This window comes from Neofelis nebulosa, chromosome X, assembly GCF_028018385.1.
Source record: "Neofelis nebulosa isolate mNeoNeb1 chromosome X, mNeoNeb1.pri, whole genome shotgun sequence".
Classification (NCBI taxonomy): Eukaryota; Metazoa; Chordata; class Mammalia; order Carnivora; family Felidae; genus Neofelis; species Neofelis nebulosa.
The window spans coordinates 73,246,275-73,263,948 of record NC_080800.1 but is presented as its reverse complement, the minus strand read 5'-3'; the positions used below and the strand labels follow the sequence as shown (position 1 = coordinate 73,263,948).

Below are 17,674 nucleotides of genomic sequence, written 5' to 3'. Positions count from 1 at the left end.
TCGAGCCCTGTGTCTGGCTCTGTGCTGACAGCTCAGAGCCTGGAGCCTGTTTCAGATTCTGTGTCTCCCTCTCTCTGACCCTTCCCCATTCATGCTCTGTCTCAAAAATAAATAAACATTAAAAAAAATTTTAATAAAATAAATAAATAAAATAAAAAATGGCCTTCCAAAATTGCTTTGATGTATATGCATTTTTATGCATATACATATATGCATACATATATGCATATACATATATGCAAAGTCATCATATGACTTTGCTATAATAAGATATTGTATACCATATATTAATTTAATCATTGTTTATCTTTTCCCTGAAATCTTCACTTTATGCTTAACATAATAGTAACCATCAATGGTGCAAATAGGTTTCTATATAAGGCTCTCATTTACCAAACGTAATTATAGACTTCAATTCTTCTTTGTGTACTCAAAGTCTTAGTAGAAAATTGATAAAACTGTATATGAAAAGTAGCCATCAGTGCCTCCTTTTACCACTCATATGTTTAAGTAAGCCTTTGTTTAATTTACATTTTTCTTAACAATGTAATAATTCCTCACTCTCCAAAGATTTTCAGCATCATCCAGACACCATCTGGCCATATCAAGTCATATGCCTACTTAAAGTCCAAATGACTTGCAAACTAAATGCAAACTATAAACAGAATTTAACATCCTATTGGCAGTTTTAAAATACAATTAATCCAACATTTCAAATGACCATGCAGGACTTAAATGTTATACTTTCAGATCATGACCTGCAATAACCGTTAATTGACTATAATATCCTAGACTCTAAACTAATATTTACATCACTGACCAGTTTAACAGTGACTCCACATGAGTTGCACATGCAAAGCATATGCAAATACTGAATTATGTAAGTCAACCTTTTACCAAAGTTGAAAACATTAAATTTAGAGCCATCAAAAGTACACCACACTTCAGCAATCTGGCTCATTTTAGTCACATACCAGAAATGTATAGACTTTGAATAGTATGGTAATTAAAATCATTTTTTTAATCACCAAAATGAGTCATCTCTTTCCTATTAACCTCAAGGTCATCATGCCAGCTACTATAAGCATTATTTGTAAAGCATCTTGGTATTCCAGCAAATCTTACAACTTTTATGTAAGTAAATAGCATCACCTCTTTCTAGTTATTAAGACTATAAACTTCAGTAAAACGCTAATACTCCTAAAATCCCACACTCATTTGATATCCAAGTCATGTTGACCTCTGTAATATCTTCACATTTCTACAGTCAGCTACCAATCCTATCATAACCGTTTGGTACCCTGGCTTTCTGATTGGTTTTTCAACACCATTTCATTTGTCTCTCCACTCCAATTTTAAGATGTCCAGTGGCTACTTACTGTTTCCAAAATAAAGTATAAGCTCTTTGGTTTGTTGTGAACTGAATTTTTTAGCTTTGATATCTCAGGATATTCCTCTATGTATGCTCTACTGTAACCCCACTGGACTAATTGCAGCTCTCTACAATTTTAATTCACCTTAACCTCACTCTTATTCATGCCTCTCTCTGGAATTTACCTCCTTACACTTTTTGTTTGGGTATGGTAAAAGTCCTCCCTTTTTGAATCAACAGACTTCATTTTTAGAGAATTTTCAGGTTTACAGAAAATTGAGCAGAAATTACTGAGAATTCTCATATATCTCCTCTCCACCAGCAGTTTCTCTGCTTATTCACATTTTGTATTAGTTTGGTACATTTGCCATAATTGGTGAATCAATGTTGATACATTCTTACTAACTATAGTCCATAGTTTGCATTAGAATTCATTATTTGTGATGCACATTTTATGGCTTTTCACAAATACATAATATAATGTATCAACCATTATAGTATCATAAAGACCAGTTTCACTGCCCTAAAAATCCCTTGTGCTCTACGGGTTCATGCCTTCATTATTACCCTTGGTTTTTAATGTCTCTATAGATTTATCTTTCCCTAAATGACACATAGGTGCAATCATACACTATTTTGTGTTTTCAGACTGGCGTTTTTTCACTTAGAAATATTCATTCACATTTCTTCAAATTTTTATTTTTAATTTTTTTTCTACAAGTGTAGTTGACAATCCATGTTACATGTTCACAAGTTTATACATTATGCTATGCTCACCGCAAGTGTAGCTACTGTCACTATGCAACACTATTACAATATCATGGACCACATTCTTTATGCTGTACCTTTTATTCCTGTGATTTATTCATTACATAATTGGAAGGCTGTATATCCCACTCCCCCTCACCTATTTTGCCCATTTCCCTCACATGGAAACCATCAGCTTGTTCATTACTAACAAGCCTGATTCTGCTTTCCATTGGATTATTTCTCTTTTTTAAGATTCCACAAATGAGTGAAATTGTATGGTATTTATCTTTCTCTGACTTATTTCACTTAACATAATACCCTTTAGGTACATCCATGCTTTACAAATGGCAAGATCTCATCCTTTTTTATGGCTGAAAAATATTATGTATGTATACACACTACATCTTCTGCATCCAATTGTCTATCAATTGATGCATTTTGTTTTCATTATTTAGGCTATAATAAATAATGCTTCAATAAATATAGTGGTGAATATAAATTTACACTTAATGTTTTGATTTGTTTGGGTAAAAACCCAGTAGAGGGATTATTGGATATGATCTTTATGGCTTAAATTTTTTGAGGAACCTCCATACTGCTTTATGAATTAGTACACAGATTTACATTTCCACCAGGAGTACACAAGGGTTCCATTTTCTCCATATCCTCACCAAACTTGTTATCTCTTGTCTTTTTGATACTGACCATTCTGGCATGTGTAGGGTGATATCTGTTTGTAGTTTTAATCTGCATTTTTCTGATGATTAGTGATGTTGAGCATCTTTTCATGTGTATATTGGCCACTGTATATGCCTTTGGGAAAATGTCTATTCAGGTTCTCTGCCCATTTTATAATCATATTGTTTGCTTGCCTGTTTTTTTGATGTTGAGTCTTGTAACTTCATTTTGTTTTGGTTTTAATTTAAATTCTAGTTAGTTAACATACAGCATAATATTACTTTAAGGTGTGCGATATAGTGATTCAGCACTTCCATATATCACCTGGTGTTCATCACAACAACTGTATTCCTTAATCCCCATCACCCATTTAACCCTTCCTGCCACCAAACTCCCTTCTGGCAACCATCAGTTTGTTCTCTATAGTTAAGAATCTGTTTCTTGATTTGCCACACTCTCTCTCTTTTTACCCCCTTTGTTCATTTGTTTCTTAAATTCCACATATGAGTGAAATCATGTAGTATTTGTCTTTCCCTGACTGACTACCTTAGCATCATAATACTGTACAGTTACATGCATGTGGTTGCAAATGGCAAGATTTCATTATTTTTTTATATCTGAGTAGTATTCCATTGTACATATATATCACATCTTTTTCAATTCATCAGTTGCTGGACACTTGGGCTGCTTCCATAATTTGGCTATTGTAGATAATGCTGCTATACACATCGTGCATGTATCCATTTGAATTAGTATTTTTGTATTCTTTGGGTAAATACCTAGTAGTGCAGTTGCTGGATCCTATTTTTAACCTTTTGATGAACCTCTGTACTGTTAACCAGAGTGGCTGCATGAATTTACATTTCCCACCAACACTGCAAGAGGGTTCCCATTTCTCCACATCCTCACTAACAACTGTTCTTTCTTGTGTTGTTTTTTGGCCATTCTGACAGGTGTGAGGTAGTGTCTCCCTGTAGTTTCAATTTGCATTTCCCCATTGATAAGTGATAATGAACATCTTTCATGTGTCTGTTGGCCATTTGTATGTCTTCTTTGGAAAAAATACCTATCCATGTCTTCTGCCCATTTTTTCAGTGGATTGTTAGTTTTTTGGGTGTTAAATTTTTTAAGTTATTTATATATTTGGGTACTAACCCTTTATCAGATAAGTCATTTACAAATATCCTCTTCCACTCTGTAGGTTGCTTTTAAATTTTTTTTAGTTTCCGTTACTGTGCAGACCATTTGATTATGATGTAGTCCCAATAATTTATTTTTGCTTTTGTTTCTGCTGCTTCAGGAGACATATCCAGAAAGAAGTTGCTATAGCCAATGTCAAAGAAGATACCACATTTAGGTCTTCAATCCATTTTGAATTTACTTTGTGTGTGGTGTAAAAAATTGGTCCAGTTTCTTTCTTTTGCATGTTGCTGTCCAGGTTTACCAACACCATTTGTTAAAGAGACTGTCTTTTTCCCATTGGATATATTTTTTCTACTTTGTAAAAGATTAGTTGACCATATAATTATTGGTTCATCTCAAGGTTTTCTACTCTCACCTATGGATCTCTATGTCTATTTTTTGTGCTAGTCCCATACTGTTTTCATTACTACAGCTTTGTAATATAGCTTGATGTCTGGAATTGCGATGCCTCCTTCTTTGCTATTATTTTTAAAGGTTGCTGTGGCCATTAAGGATCTTCTGTGGTTCCATACATATTTTCAGAGTGTTTGTTCTCGTTCTGTGAAAAGTGCTAGTGGTATTTGGATAGAGATTGCATTAAATATGCAGATTGCTTTGGATAGTATAGACATTTAAACAATATTTTTCTTCTAATTCATGAGCATAGAATATCTTTCCATTTCTTTGTTTCATCTTAATTCCTTTCATAAGTGTTTTATACTTTTCAAGGTACAGGTTTTTCACCCCTTTGGTAAGGATTATTCCTAGATACCTTATTATTTTTGGTGTAATTGTAAATGGGATTAATTATTTAATTTATTTTTCTGATGTTTCATCATTAGTGTATAGAAATGCAACAGATTTCTGTACATTGATGTTGTATCTTGTGACTTTATTGAATTTGTTTATCAGTTCTAGCAGTTTTTAGGTGGTGCATTTTAGATTTTCTTTGTATAAGTATCATGTCATCCATAAAAAGTGAAGGCTTTACTTCTTCCTTGAAGATTTGGATCACTTTTATTTCTTTTTTTGTTAGTTTTCTGATTGCTGTGGCTAGGAGTTCCAGTAGTATGTTAAACAACAGTTGTTAAAGTGGACATCCTTGTCTTCTTCCTTACCCATAGAGGAAAAGTCCTCAGTTTTTCCACATTGAGGATAATATTAGCTGTGGGGTTTTCATACAGGGCCTTTATTACATTGAGGTATGTTCCCTCTAAACCTACTTTTTTGAGAGTTTTTATCATGAATGGATGTTGTACTTTGTCAAGTGCTTTTCCTTAATCTATTGAAATGATTATATGATTCTTATCCTTTCTGTTATTGATGTTATGCATCACCTTGATTGACTTGTGAATATAGAACCACTCTTGGAACTCAGGAAGAAAACTCATTTGATCATGTAAAGGATTTTTTAAATGTGTTGTTGGATTTGATTTGCTAGAATTTTATTGAGAATTTTTCTGTATATGTTCATCAGAGATATTGGCCTGAAGTAGTCCTTTTATGTGGTGTTTTTATCTGGTTTTGGTATTAGAGTAATGTTGGCCTCATGGAATGAATTTGGAAGTTTTCCTTTCTTTTCTATTTTTTGGAATAGTTTGAGACAAATAGGTACTAATTAGCTCTTCCTTAAAAGTTTGGTAGAATTCTCCTTTGAAGCCATCTGGTTCTGGACTTTTGTTTGATGGGAATTTTTTGATTACTGATTCAATTTATTTGCTGGTTATCAGTCTGTTGGAGTTTTCTATTACTTCCTTTTTCAGTTTTGATAGTTTCATGTTTCTAGGCATTTACCCTTTTCTTCCAGGTTGTCCAATTTCTTGGCATATAGTTTTTCATAATATTTTCTTACAATTGTGTTTCTGTGGTGTTGGTTGTTATTTCTACGCTCTCATTTGTGATTTTATTTAATTGAATCTTTTTTTTTGTTTTTGATAAGTCTGGGTAGATGTTTATCAATTTTATTGATTTTTTTTCAAAGAACCATCTCCTGGTTTCATTTATGATCTATTATTGATTGAGTTTCTATATCATTTATTTCTGCTCTAATCGTTATAATTTCCTTCCTCTCACTGGTTTCAGCCTTTGGTTGTGGTTCTTTATCTAGCTCCTTTAGGTATAAGATTATGTTATTTATTTGAGGTTTTTCTCATTTCTTGAGGTACAACTGTAGTGCAAAATACTTCCCTCTTAAGACAACTTTTGCTACATCCTAAACGTTTTGGACCATTTTGTTTGCATTTTCATTTGTTTCCATGTATTTTTTTATTTCTTTTTTGATTTCCTGGTTGACAATTCATTGTTTACTAGCATGCTGTTTAACCAACATATATTTATGGTGTTTCCAGTTTGTTTGTTTTTTTTTTCCTTAGCTTGACTACTAATTTCATCATATTGTGGTTAGGAAAGGTGGATGGTATGGATTCAATCTTTTCATATTTATTAAGGCCTGTTTGGATGCCTAATAGGTATATATTATGGACAGTGTTCCATGTGCACATGAAAATAATACATATTCTGTTGTTTTAGGATGTAATGTTCTGCATATATCTGTTAAATCAATCTGGTCCAGTGTGTCATTCAAAACTTTTGTTTCCTTAATTTTATGTTTAGATGATCTGTCCATTGATGTAAGTGGGGTGTTAAAATCCCCTATTGTATTATTATCAATTAAGTACATTTTGTTGTTATTAATTGTTTTATATATTTGGGTATTACATGCTGCATGCATAAATATTTACAATTGTTATATCTTCTACTTGGGTAGAAGTCTACTTTAATAAAGTCTACTTTATTATTTTGTAGTGCCTTTCTTTATCTTTCATTAACATTTTTTAAAATCTAGTTTGTCTAATATAAGTATAGTTATCCTGGCTTCTTTTGACATCCATTTGCATAAAAAAATGTTCTTCTATCCCCTCACTTTCAATATTCCAGTGTCTTTAAATTGAAAACTAATATTTTCTGGCAGCATTTGGATTGGCCTTTTTTATCCATTCTGACACCCTATGACTTTTGATTGGAGCATTTCGTCCATTTACATTCAAAATAATTATTGATAGATAAGTATTTATTGCCACTTTATTACTTGTTTGTAATTGTTTCTGGAGATTTTTTTTTGACCCTTTCTTGTCTTTCTCTCCTTCATGTTTTGTTGATTTTTTAATTACTAATATATTTGGATTATTTTATCTTTATTCTTTGCATGTTTATTAGTGCTTTTTTAATGTATGGCTACCATTAGGTTTGTATGTATCTTCTTCTGCAAATAGCAGTCTATATTCAGTTGATGGTCATTAAATTTTTTTTTAATTTTTTTTTAAATTTTTTTTTCAAAGTTTTTAATTTATTTTTGGGACAGAGAGAGACAGAGCATGAACGGGGGAGGGGCAGAGAGAGAGGGAGACACAGAATCGGAAACAGGCTCCAGGCTCCGAGCCATCAGCCCAGAGCCTGACGCGGGGCTTGAACTCACAGATCGCAAGATCGTGACCTGGCTGAAGTCGGATGCTTAACCGATTACGCCACCCAGGCGCCCCAGATGGTCATTAAATTTTGATGCCATTCTTTTCTCATCTCTCCTCTGTTTTAGGTATATATTATCATATTTTATATCCTTTTTTGTGTGAGTTTCTTGACAGAATTTTACGGTAGTATTCATATTTACTGCTTTGTTGTTTCCTACCTGTGTTACTTTTGGCCTCTCCTTTCCTCTAGATATGCCTTCTTTAATAATCCTTGCTGGGCCAGTTTAATGGTCATGAACTCCTCTAATTTCTATTTGGGAAAATCTTTATCTCTCTTTCTATTCTGAACGATAGCCTTCCGGATATAGTATTCTTGGTTGCAGGTATTTCCCATTCAGCAATTTGAATATATCATGCCATTCCCTTTCTGGATTGCCAAATTTCTGTCGGGAAATCTCCAGTTAGCTTTATGGGTTGTCCTTTGTAAGTTAAGGACTTCTTTTGTCTTGCTGCTTTTAAGATTTCTTTTTCTTTATCACTGTATTTTTGCAAATTTAATTACAATATGTCTTGGTATTGGCCTGCTTTTGTTGACTTTGATAGGAGTTTCCTGTACCTCCTGGATCTGAGCATCTGTTTCCTTTCCCAGATTAGGGAAGTGTTCAGCTATTATTTATTCAAATAAATTTTCTGCCCAGTTTTATCCCTCTTCTTTTCCTCAGACTCATATAATACAACTGTATAATGTTTGATAGAGTCACTGAGTTCCTTAAGTCTATTATCTTTTTGCATAAGTCTTATTTCTCGCTTTTGCTCAACTTCATTTCTATCAATTACTTTGTGTTTTAGGTCATTAATTTCTCTGCTTTTTCCAATCTGCTCTCATTGCATCAAGCATGTTCTAGTAATCATTTATTGGACACTTCCTCTCTGATTCTTTTTTTAACTTTTATCTCTGTGATAAAGATTTCACTGATGTCTTCTAATCTTTTCTCAATCCCAGTGAGTATCCTTGTCATCGTTTCTTTAAATTTTCTATCATCCATGTTAATTATATCTTTTTCACTTAGATCCCTGGTTGTGGCCTTGTCTTGTTCTTTCATTTGGGATGATATCCTCTCTCTTGAAATTGTCTTTGTCTCTGCCTTCTTCTGTGTTAGGCAAGGACATTATATGTCCTGTTCCTGAAATTAATGGCTTTTTGAAAAAGATGTTATGTAGAGTCAAGAGTCTGGTGAACCAGGGAATATCTCTGGTGTGTGTTTTATGTGCTCTTTTCTTGTGTTTTGGTTGCTCTTTCCCTCAGGCCAGTTGTCTGCAGAGTGTCTTCTTGCCTCCTGTGGGAGGTGTTTGGTCCCTGGCTTGAATGTGGTGAGTTCTAACTGGATGTATTCTGGTCTTCTTGTGAAAGGAGCCCTAACACCACCTCAAACAGAACGGAGGGTTTGCAAAACTCTCTGGAGGGGAAGAGGTGGTGTGGGCATGGCTTTGTGTGGGACTTCTGGGGGAGGGGCCCTCCGGGCTGGGATTGAGGCAAGTGTGACTGAGTAGGGTGGTTCCACCATAGTGCAGGTGATGGTGCTTGGTGTAAGCATGTTAGGAACCCAGTGTCAGTACTACATTGCTTCCTGAAGGTGGCTCTGTGTTCATGCTGAGAGGTTTGGGATGGAAATAGCACCAGCCAGCTCCTTTGTTTCTAGAGAAGTGTCTCTGAGTGCTGACTCTCTCAGGGATGTGTTCCGAGAACAGTGAATAATCTCCTGTGTGCCTCAGGTGCTCTTCAGATCGCTGTTTCTATGCTGTCCAGCCCTGGGCTGTTTGCCTGCCTTCTCTCCAGGAGCAGAGCAATACCCTCCAGGCTCTATTCCAGTCATACCCACTGACTATTAATATTCTAGGCTTTAAGCCCTGCTGGTTGCAAGAACCCTCAAAATCCCATCCCTCTTTTTTTCCATGCCAATGGCCATGGGGAAATATTCTCCATGTGCATTACCCTGTGTGATCCTCTCTCTTATGCCTTTGCCCAGAACCATGGATTCCTTCCTTCTGCAGCAGCTGTGATCTGTTTCTTCCCTAACCCTCATCTCTGTACTTACTACCTTCTTTGATGTGGCCTATTTTCTACCTTTGTGTAGTTTTTTTCTGTCAGTCTTAAGGTGATTTCTGTGGTATTTAGGATGATTTGATAGTTATGTAATTTTGTTTGTGGGATGAAGTGAGACTAGGGTCTTCCTAGTTTGCTACCATCTTCTAAACTCCATATAAGTTCTTCATATATTTTGGATATTTACACCTTATATGGTATATCATTTGCAAATATATCCTTCCCTTCAGTAGGTTGCCTTTTGTTTTGTTGAGCATATAATTGTGGGTTTATTTCTAGGTTCTCTATTCTGTTCCTTTGATCTATGTGTCTTATTTTTGTTACAGTGCCATTCTATTTTATTACAGCTTTGTATTGTGCCTTGAAACCTGTAATTGTGATACCTCCAGGTTTGTGTGTATGTGTGTGTGTTTATGATTGCATTAGGAAATTTGTGTCTTTTGTGGTGCCACAAAAATTTTAGTATTATTTGTTATAGATTTGTTAAAAGTGTTGGTATTTTGATAAATATTGCATTGAATCTCTAGATTGCTTTGGGTAGCATAGACATTTTAACAATATTGGTTCTTCCAATCAATGAGAGTGGCATTTTTTTTCCAATTGCTTGTGTCATCCTCAGTTTCTTTCCTGGGTGTTTTGTGTTTTTCAGAGTACAGATCTTTTACCTCTTTGGTTAACTGTATTTCTAGGTATTTTATCCTAATTGGTGGAACTGTAAATGGATGGTTTTCATAAAATTTCTTTCTGCTCCATTGTTATTAGTGTATAGAAATGGTACCAATTTCTGGGTTTTAATTTTGTATCGTGCAACTTTATTGAATTAATTTATTCTAGTAGTCTTTTGGTGGAGTCTTTAGGGATTTGTGTATTTAGTATCACATCATCTGAAACTAATGAAAGTTTTACTTCTTTCTTACCTATTTGGATAATTTTAAATTTCTTTTTCTTGTCTTACTATTGTAGCTAGGATTTCCAGTTGATAAAAGTGACAAGATTAGACATCCTTTTTTGTTCCTAATCTTAGAGAAAATGCTCTCAGTTTTTCTTCACTAAAATGTTGGCTATGAGTTTTTCATATATGGCCTTTAAATTTAGAGCTATTTTCCCTCAGTACTCATTTTGTTGAGAATTTTCATCATGAACAGATGTTAAATTTTGTCAAATTCTTTTTTTGCATCTATTTAAATGATCATATTATTTTTATCCTTAGTTCTGTTGATGTGGTGTATGGTGTTGATTGATTTGTGAATATTGAACCATCTTTTCATCCCCAGAATAAATCCTACTTGATCTTGGTGAGTACTCCTTTTAATCTATTGTTGAATATGGTTTGCTAGTATTTTGTTGATGATTTTTACATTTATGTACATCAGGGATATAAACCTGTAGTTTTCTTTTTTTTATGGTGCCTGTCTGGTTTTGATACAGGAAAAGGATGGCCTTGTATAATGTATCTGAAAACCTTTCTTCTTCTTCTATTTTTTTGGAATATTTTGAGGAAAATAGTATTAACTTTTCTTTAAATGTTTGGTAGTATTCACTTGTGAAGACATCTGGTCTGGAAGTTTTATTTTTTGGTAGTGTTTTGCATACTGATTCAATTTTGTTACTTGTTATCTGTATATTCAGATTTTCTATTTCTTCATGGCCAAGTTTTGAAAAATTGTATGTTGCTAGGAATTTATCCACTTATTCTAGGTTGTCCAATTTGTGACATATAATTTTTCATAATATTCTTTCATTATCTTTTGTATTTTTGTTGCCATATTTTTTATTTCTTCTTTGATTACTTAGCTAATGCACTGGTTGTTTAATATCATGTTATTTAACCTCCATATATTTGTATTTTTTCTAGTTTTATTCTTGTGATTAATTTCTAGTTTCTTATTATTGTGATCAGAAAAGATGTGTAATATAATTTCAATCCTTTTTAAATTTACTGAGGCTTGCTCTGTGGCCTAACATGTTACCTGTTCTGGAAAATGTTGCATGTGCACTTGAAAAGTATGTGTATTCTGTTGTATTCGGATGGACTATGGTATGTATTTATTATGTCTATCTGGTCTAATGTATCATTCAAAGACATTGTTTACTTATTGATTGTCTACCTGAATGATCTCCCCATTGATGTAAGTAGTGTGTTTAAGTCTCATACCGTTCCTGTATTAACATCTACTTCTCTATATTTGTCTAATTTTTGCTTATGTGTCTAGGTGGTCCAATGTACATGCATAGATATTTAAAATTGTTGTATCTTCGTGTTGTATCGATCCCTTTTTTTATTATTTAATGCTGTTCTGTATATGCTGTTTACTCTCCATGTATTTTTGGATATTCCAGGTGTCTTTTTGTTATTAATTTTTAGTTTATTTCCATTACAACTAAGAGCATATTTTGTATGATTTCTATTCCTTAAAGTATCTGCAATGTAATCTATCATTTTTTCCTTGTGCAAATAGGTGCTTTTCACAGTACTCATGGGCAGAAAAAGCTGCACTGTGATTGTACAGACTGATTGATTGTATACTTTCAAGTTGGAGGGGGTAGAGATAAAAGAAGTTTCCATATGTTAAAGAAGACTTACGGGATCCTGGAGGTCTATTGTAAAGCTAATTTGCTTTTTGCCTCTAGCGTATCTAGTTTAGTGAATGTTCTATGTAAACTTAAGAAGAATGTATATTCTTCTGTTGTTGGATGAAATATTCTATAAAAGTCCATTAGATCAGGTGTATTAATGGTGCTTTTCAATTCAATTATACCCTTCTTGAATTTCTGCCTCCTGAATATGCCCATTTCTGATAAAAGAGTATTGAGGTCTCCAACTAAAAGAGTGGATTCATCTATTTCTTCTGACAGTTCTATCAGTTTTTACCTATTTTTTGATACTCTGTTAATAAAAGCAAACACATTAAGACTTGTTAATATCTTCTCGAAGAATTGAGCTCTTAATCATTATGTAATACCTCTCTTCATCCTTACAGTTTTTCTTCTGAAATCTACTTGGTCTGAAATTAATATAGCTACTCCTACTTTTGATTAGTGTTAAAATATTATATATTTCTCCATTCTTTTATTTTTTGATTGGAGCATTTAGTCCATTTACATTCAGAGTGATTATTGAAAGATATGAATTTAGTGCCATTTTGTTACCTGTAGAGACAGTTTGTTTCTGATAATGTTCTCTGGTACTTTCTCGTCTTTGTTGTTTTTCTAGTCTTTGCTTCTAGTCTTTTTTTTTTCCTCCACTTAAAGACTCTTCCTTAAAATTGCAGCTTGCGGGGCTGGTTTAGTGGTCATGAACCCATTTAGTTTTTGTTTGGGAAACTATTTATCTCTCCTTCTATTCTGAATGACAGCCTTGCTGGATGATGAAGTCTTGGCTTCAGGGAGCCTGGGTGGCTGTCAGTTAAGCATCCAACTTCAGCCCAGGTCATGATCTCTCAGTTTGTGAATTTGAGCCCTGCATCAGTCTCTGTGCTGACAGCTTGGATCCTGGAGCCTGCTTCAAATTCTGTGTCTCTCTCTCTCTCTGCCCCTCCCTCACTTGTGCTTTCTCTCTCTGTCTCTGAAAAATAGATAAACATTAAAAAATATTTTTTAAATTTTTTTTCAACGTTTTTTATTTATTTTTGGGACAGAGAGAGACAGAGCATGAACGGGGGAGGGGTAGAGAGAGAGGGAGACACAGAATCGGAAACAGGCTCCAGGCTCTGAGCCATCAGCCCAGAGCCTGACGCGGGGCTCGAACTCACGGACCGCGAGATCGTGACCTGGCTGAAGTCAGACGCTTAACCGACTGCGCCACCCAGGCGCCCCTAAAAAATATTTTTAAAAAGATTTCTTGGCTGCATATTTTTCCCATTCAGCACATTGAATATTTCCTGCCACTACCTTCTGGCCTGCTAAGTTTCAGTGAGCATGTCTGCTGTTAACCTTATATGTCCACCCTTGTTGTTTAAGGACCTTTTATCTTTAGCTGCTTTCAGAATTTTCTCTTCATCTTTGTATTTTTCAAGTTTCACTATGATATGTCATGGTATTGACCTGTTTTTGTTGATTTTGAGTGGAGTTTTCTGTGCCTCTTGGACTTGAATGCCTATTTCCTTCCCCAGATTAGGAAAGTCCTCAGCTGTAATCTGTTCAAATAAACCTTCTGCCTCTTTTTCCTCCTGTTCTTATTCTGGGACTTCTATCATATGGATACTGTTTCATTTTATGGAATTACTAAGTTCTCTAAGTCTCCCCTCATTATCTATTAGTTTCTTTTCCCTCTTCTTTTCAGCTTCATTATTTTCCATAATTTTATCTTCTATATCACCTATTCTCTCCCCTGTTTCTTCAATCCTCATGGTGACTGTATCCAGTTGGTTTTGCATCTCAGTTACAACATTTCTTATTTCAGCCTGACTACTTTTTTAGGTCTTTGATTTCTGTAGCTAAGGTTTCTCTTGTGTTTTTTATGCTTTTTTCAAGCCCAGCTAGTAGTATTATGAATGTTCATCTAAATTCTTGTTCAGATATATTGCCTATATCTGTTTTGAGCAAGTCTCTGGCTGTGATTTCTTCTTGACCTTCCTTTTGGGGAGAATTACTCCTTGTCATTCTGGCTAAATTTTTGTCTTTTGCAGGTTTTATAAGCTTATGTTTCCTGCACCTGAGTGTAATGTTATATTAAAAAGGGGCCATACGCTATCCAGGACCTGGCACATTAGGAAGTGTTCCGGTGTATGCTGTGTGCACTCTGCTGTTGTTTTTTGGTTGTTCTTTCCTACCAGTCAGTCCTGTGCAGAGCGCCTCCTTGATTGCAGTGAAGAGTGTTTGGATTTTTAACTAAGTACTCTTTGACTTGTTTATTAAACACATAAATAGAAAAAAGGGGGAAGTAAACAAACCCTGATCACCCAAAAAGAGAAAAGGAAAGGAAACAACAAAAACAACAACAATAACAACAAAAACAACAAAACAGAGAATCAAAAAAACTATAAGGCTGCACTGGGCTCTGCACTGGCAGCACAGAGCCTGCTTAGGATTCTCTTTTTCCCTCTCTTTCTGCCTCCCCCCACTTGCACTGTCTCTGTCTCTCTCAAAATAAATAAACTTGAAAAAATAATAAGAAAAAATATGTATTATTTACCTTAATTTATTCCTTCTCTAACATTCTTTCTTTATGTACATATAGGTTTCTGACCTATATTATTTTCCTTCTCTTTATAGATCTTCTTTTAACATTTTTACAGGGCAGATTTTTTGTATGATAATAAATTCTCTCAACTTTTGTTTGAGAAAATCTCTATTTCTGTCTTCACTTTTAAAAGGAATTTTCAGAATTCAGAATTTTAGGTTGGTGGGGGTTTTTTTTCTTTCAAGTAGTCACACCACTGTATTTAATACCACTGTATTCTTGTTTGCCTGGTTTCTGAAGTGAAGTTCAATGTAATTCTTATCCTTGTTCCTCTATGGGTAAGGAGAATTTATTTATCTCTGAATTTTTAAAAAAAAATATTTTCTCTTTGTGTTTGATTTTCCAGTGTGACTATAATATGCATAGGTGTAGCCTTTTTTTAAATATATTTATTTTTCTTAGTATTCTCTGAGCTTTCTAGAGCTTTTGTTTGGTGCCTCTCATTAAGTTTGGAAAATTTTCAGTCCTTGTTACTTTAAACATTTCTTCTGTTCCTTTCCCTTACTCTTATTATTTTCATATTCCTATTACATTTATGCTACACTGTTTGTAATTGCTGTACAATAATTGTATATTCTATTCTGGGTTTTGTTTCCCAATCTTTACTCCACATTTATTTCCATTTTGGGAAGTTTCTATTGACATACTTCAATTGTTGACTTTGTCTGGTCTACTGATGAGCCCATTAAAGGTATTCATTTTTTTTTGGAGTGTTTTTGAGCCAGTATTTACTTTAGCTTCTCAATTTTCATCTCTACTTAAATTTCCCATGTATTATTTTTTATTCAAGTATAATTAACATACAGTTTTAATATCCCCATGTAGTCTTGTATGTTTTCCCTTCTTTTAAGCTTACTAATCATAGTTATTTTAAAACCTCAGTCTGATAATTCTAAAATGTGTGCTATATCGAATTCTGGTTCTGATGTTTGCTTTATCTCTTCAGACTATGTTTTTTGCCTTTTTCACACCTTGTAATTTTTGTTTTAAAGCCAGACATGGTATATTAGCTAAAGAAAACTGAAACAAGCATGCCTCTAGTGGAAGGCTTTATTTTTATCTGACAAAAAATTAGGTTATGTTTACTATTTGCTGTACCTGTTATATTAGTGGCTGTCATTTCTCATCCTCCTGTTATCTTTGGTGTATCCTAGAGAATAAAATTCAGTTCAGTCTGAGGATTTCAGTTCTTTCTGTTGTAACCCACTGTTCTTATACAGAGCCCTATTGTGGTTGTGGTAAAATGTGTAGGGAGGAGAAAGATGTGATCAGGTCTCAATCTGTGGGCCTGTGTCCTCGGGCTATGACTTTCACAAGTACTCTTTAGCTTTTTCCATCTTAGGTAAGACAGAAAGGCTAGAGGTGACTAGAGTTGAGTATTTCTTTCCCCAAAGGTGTGGTAAAGTCCCCTCCCTAAAGAATGTGGTAAGAAAAGACCTCAAGATAAGGGAAGGCAACCTGGCTAAGTGCATAAGTGACTTCTCTCAAGACCCTGTAACATGAGATCACCCAGACTGTATGTCTATATGTTACCCATATATGGGAGACAATGAAGTAGAAAATGCATAAAAGGCTACATCACCCCACATTTGGAGTTTGGGGCTCAGTCTTTTGGAAAAGAACCCTTTGAGTCCCTGTCAACATGAACAAAGTTGCTTTTTGGAAAGAAAAGTCTCAGTGTCTTGACTGTGTGAGGAGGCTGCTACACAGGAAATGCTAAAGGGGCTGGAGTTATGCATCTCCTTTCCCTTATATCAATGACTACAGGGTGGTGGATTTTAATATATCCTTTCCCCCACATCAGTTAGGCTCTGTTAAAAAGAAAGTAGTTTAACTTTGGTAAAATAGTTTCCTTTGAGGGCAAGGCTTTGTTAAGGAGAACAGAACACTCTGGGTATATTTTGAAATGGGTATTTTCCTTGTCTCCCAGCCAGAAACATGAGGGGAATTTTCTCAAGTCTTCACCATGAGAACCTGATGGGGTTCCTGGAGGTAAAACTCATTAAAGTGTAGTGATCCACTAAGGATTGGCCCCCAGGGATATTTATCTCTCATCTAAGTTCACACTGAGTCTCCAGCAATTTAAATGTTTCTACCAGGGTCCAGCTGTGGCTTCTGTTCCCTGTAAACTCTGATTCTCTGTTTCTGCCTATCTCTCCAGTTTTGGAAATAGCCTTGCCCTGTGAACTCAATCTCTGATGGATTTAAAGGAGTTGTTGATCTTGCTTTGAGGAGGAGTAACAACTTCTAAACTCTTTAAATGTCAGACCAGAAACCAGAAGTCTTATAAATTCCTCTACTTTATGAAATAAGTCTACTTTAATCAGGCTTTTATTTTTACTTCTCATAAGATATTTATAACTTTTCTGGCATTTATTTATTTACCTTTGCTTAACATTCTATTTTATGGGATCTTTCACATTTGAATTTATAATATCTTTAAAGTAAGACCCTATAACTTATTTTATATGCTTCATAACTGATGAATTTCATTAAGATTTATAATATTGTGTTAAAATATCTCAGAATTCCTCTGTTCTGTTGTTTTAATCTTAGGTTTAGTGACAGAATGAATATCTCAGGGAAAGGAATAATGTAAGTTTTCTCTCACATTCCTGCTTACAAGTAAAGTAAAATTTTAGTCCAGTAATGTATATCAGTCATTTTTCTGCAGAAAGAGTTTTGAATTTTTGAAGTTCCTAAAATCATCATCTAAACCCGAATTTGTATCCATTAGCTGTAGTTTGCTGAGTAATAATACTTACAATTTATGCAGTAATTACTATATACAAGTCACTATTAAAAGCTTCTTTTATTATTTTTAACTCTCACAATAACCTTACTAAATGGGTATATATTATTTTCCTACTTTATAGTTGTGAACACTGAGACCTGTAAAAGGTGAAACCTCCAAAGTCAAACAGTAATATGAAATTCAA

The 17,674-nt window shown here is 34.3% G+C and overlaps 1 protein-coding gene across 1 annotated transcript in view; it reads right to left on the bottom strand.

The window, feature by feature from the left end:
- DACH2 (dachshund family transcription factor 2) overlaps nt 1–17,674 on the bottom strand; it is a 748,066-nt gene that overhangs the window by 131,278 nt on the left and 599,114 nt on the right. The window lies entirely within an intron of this gene.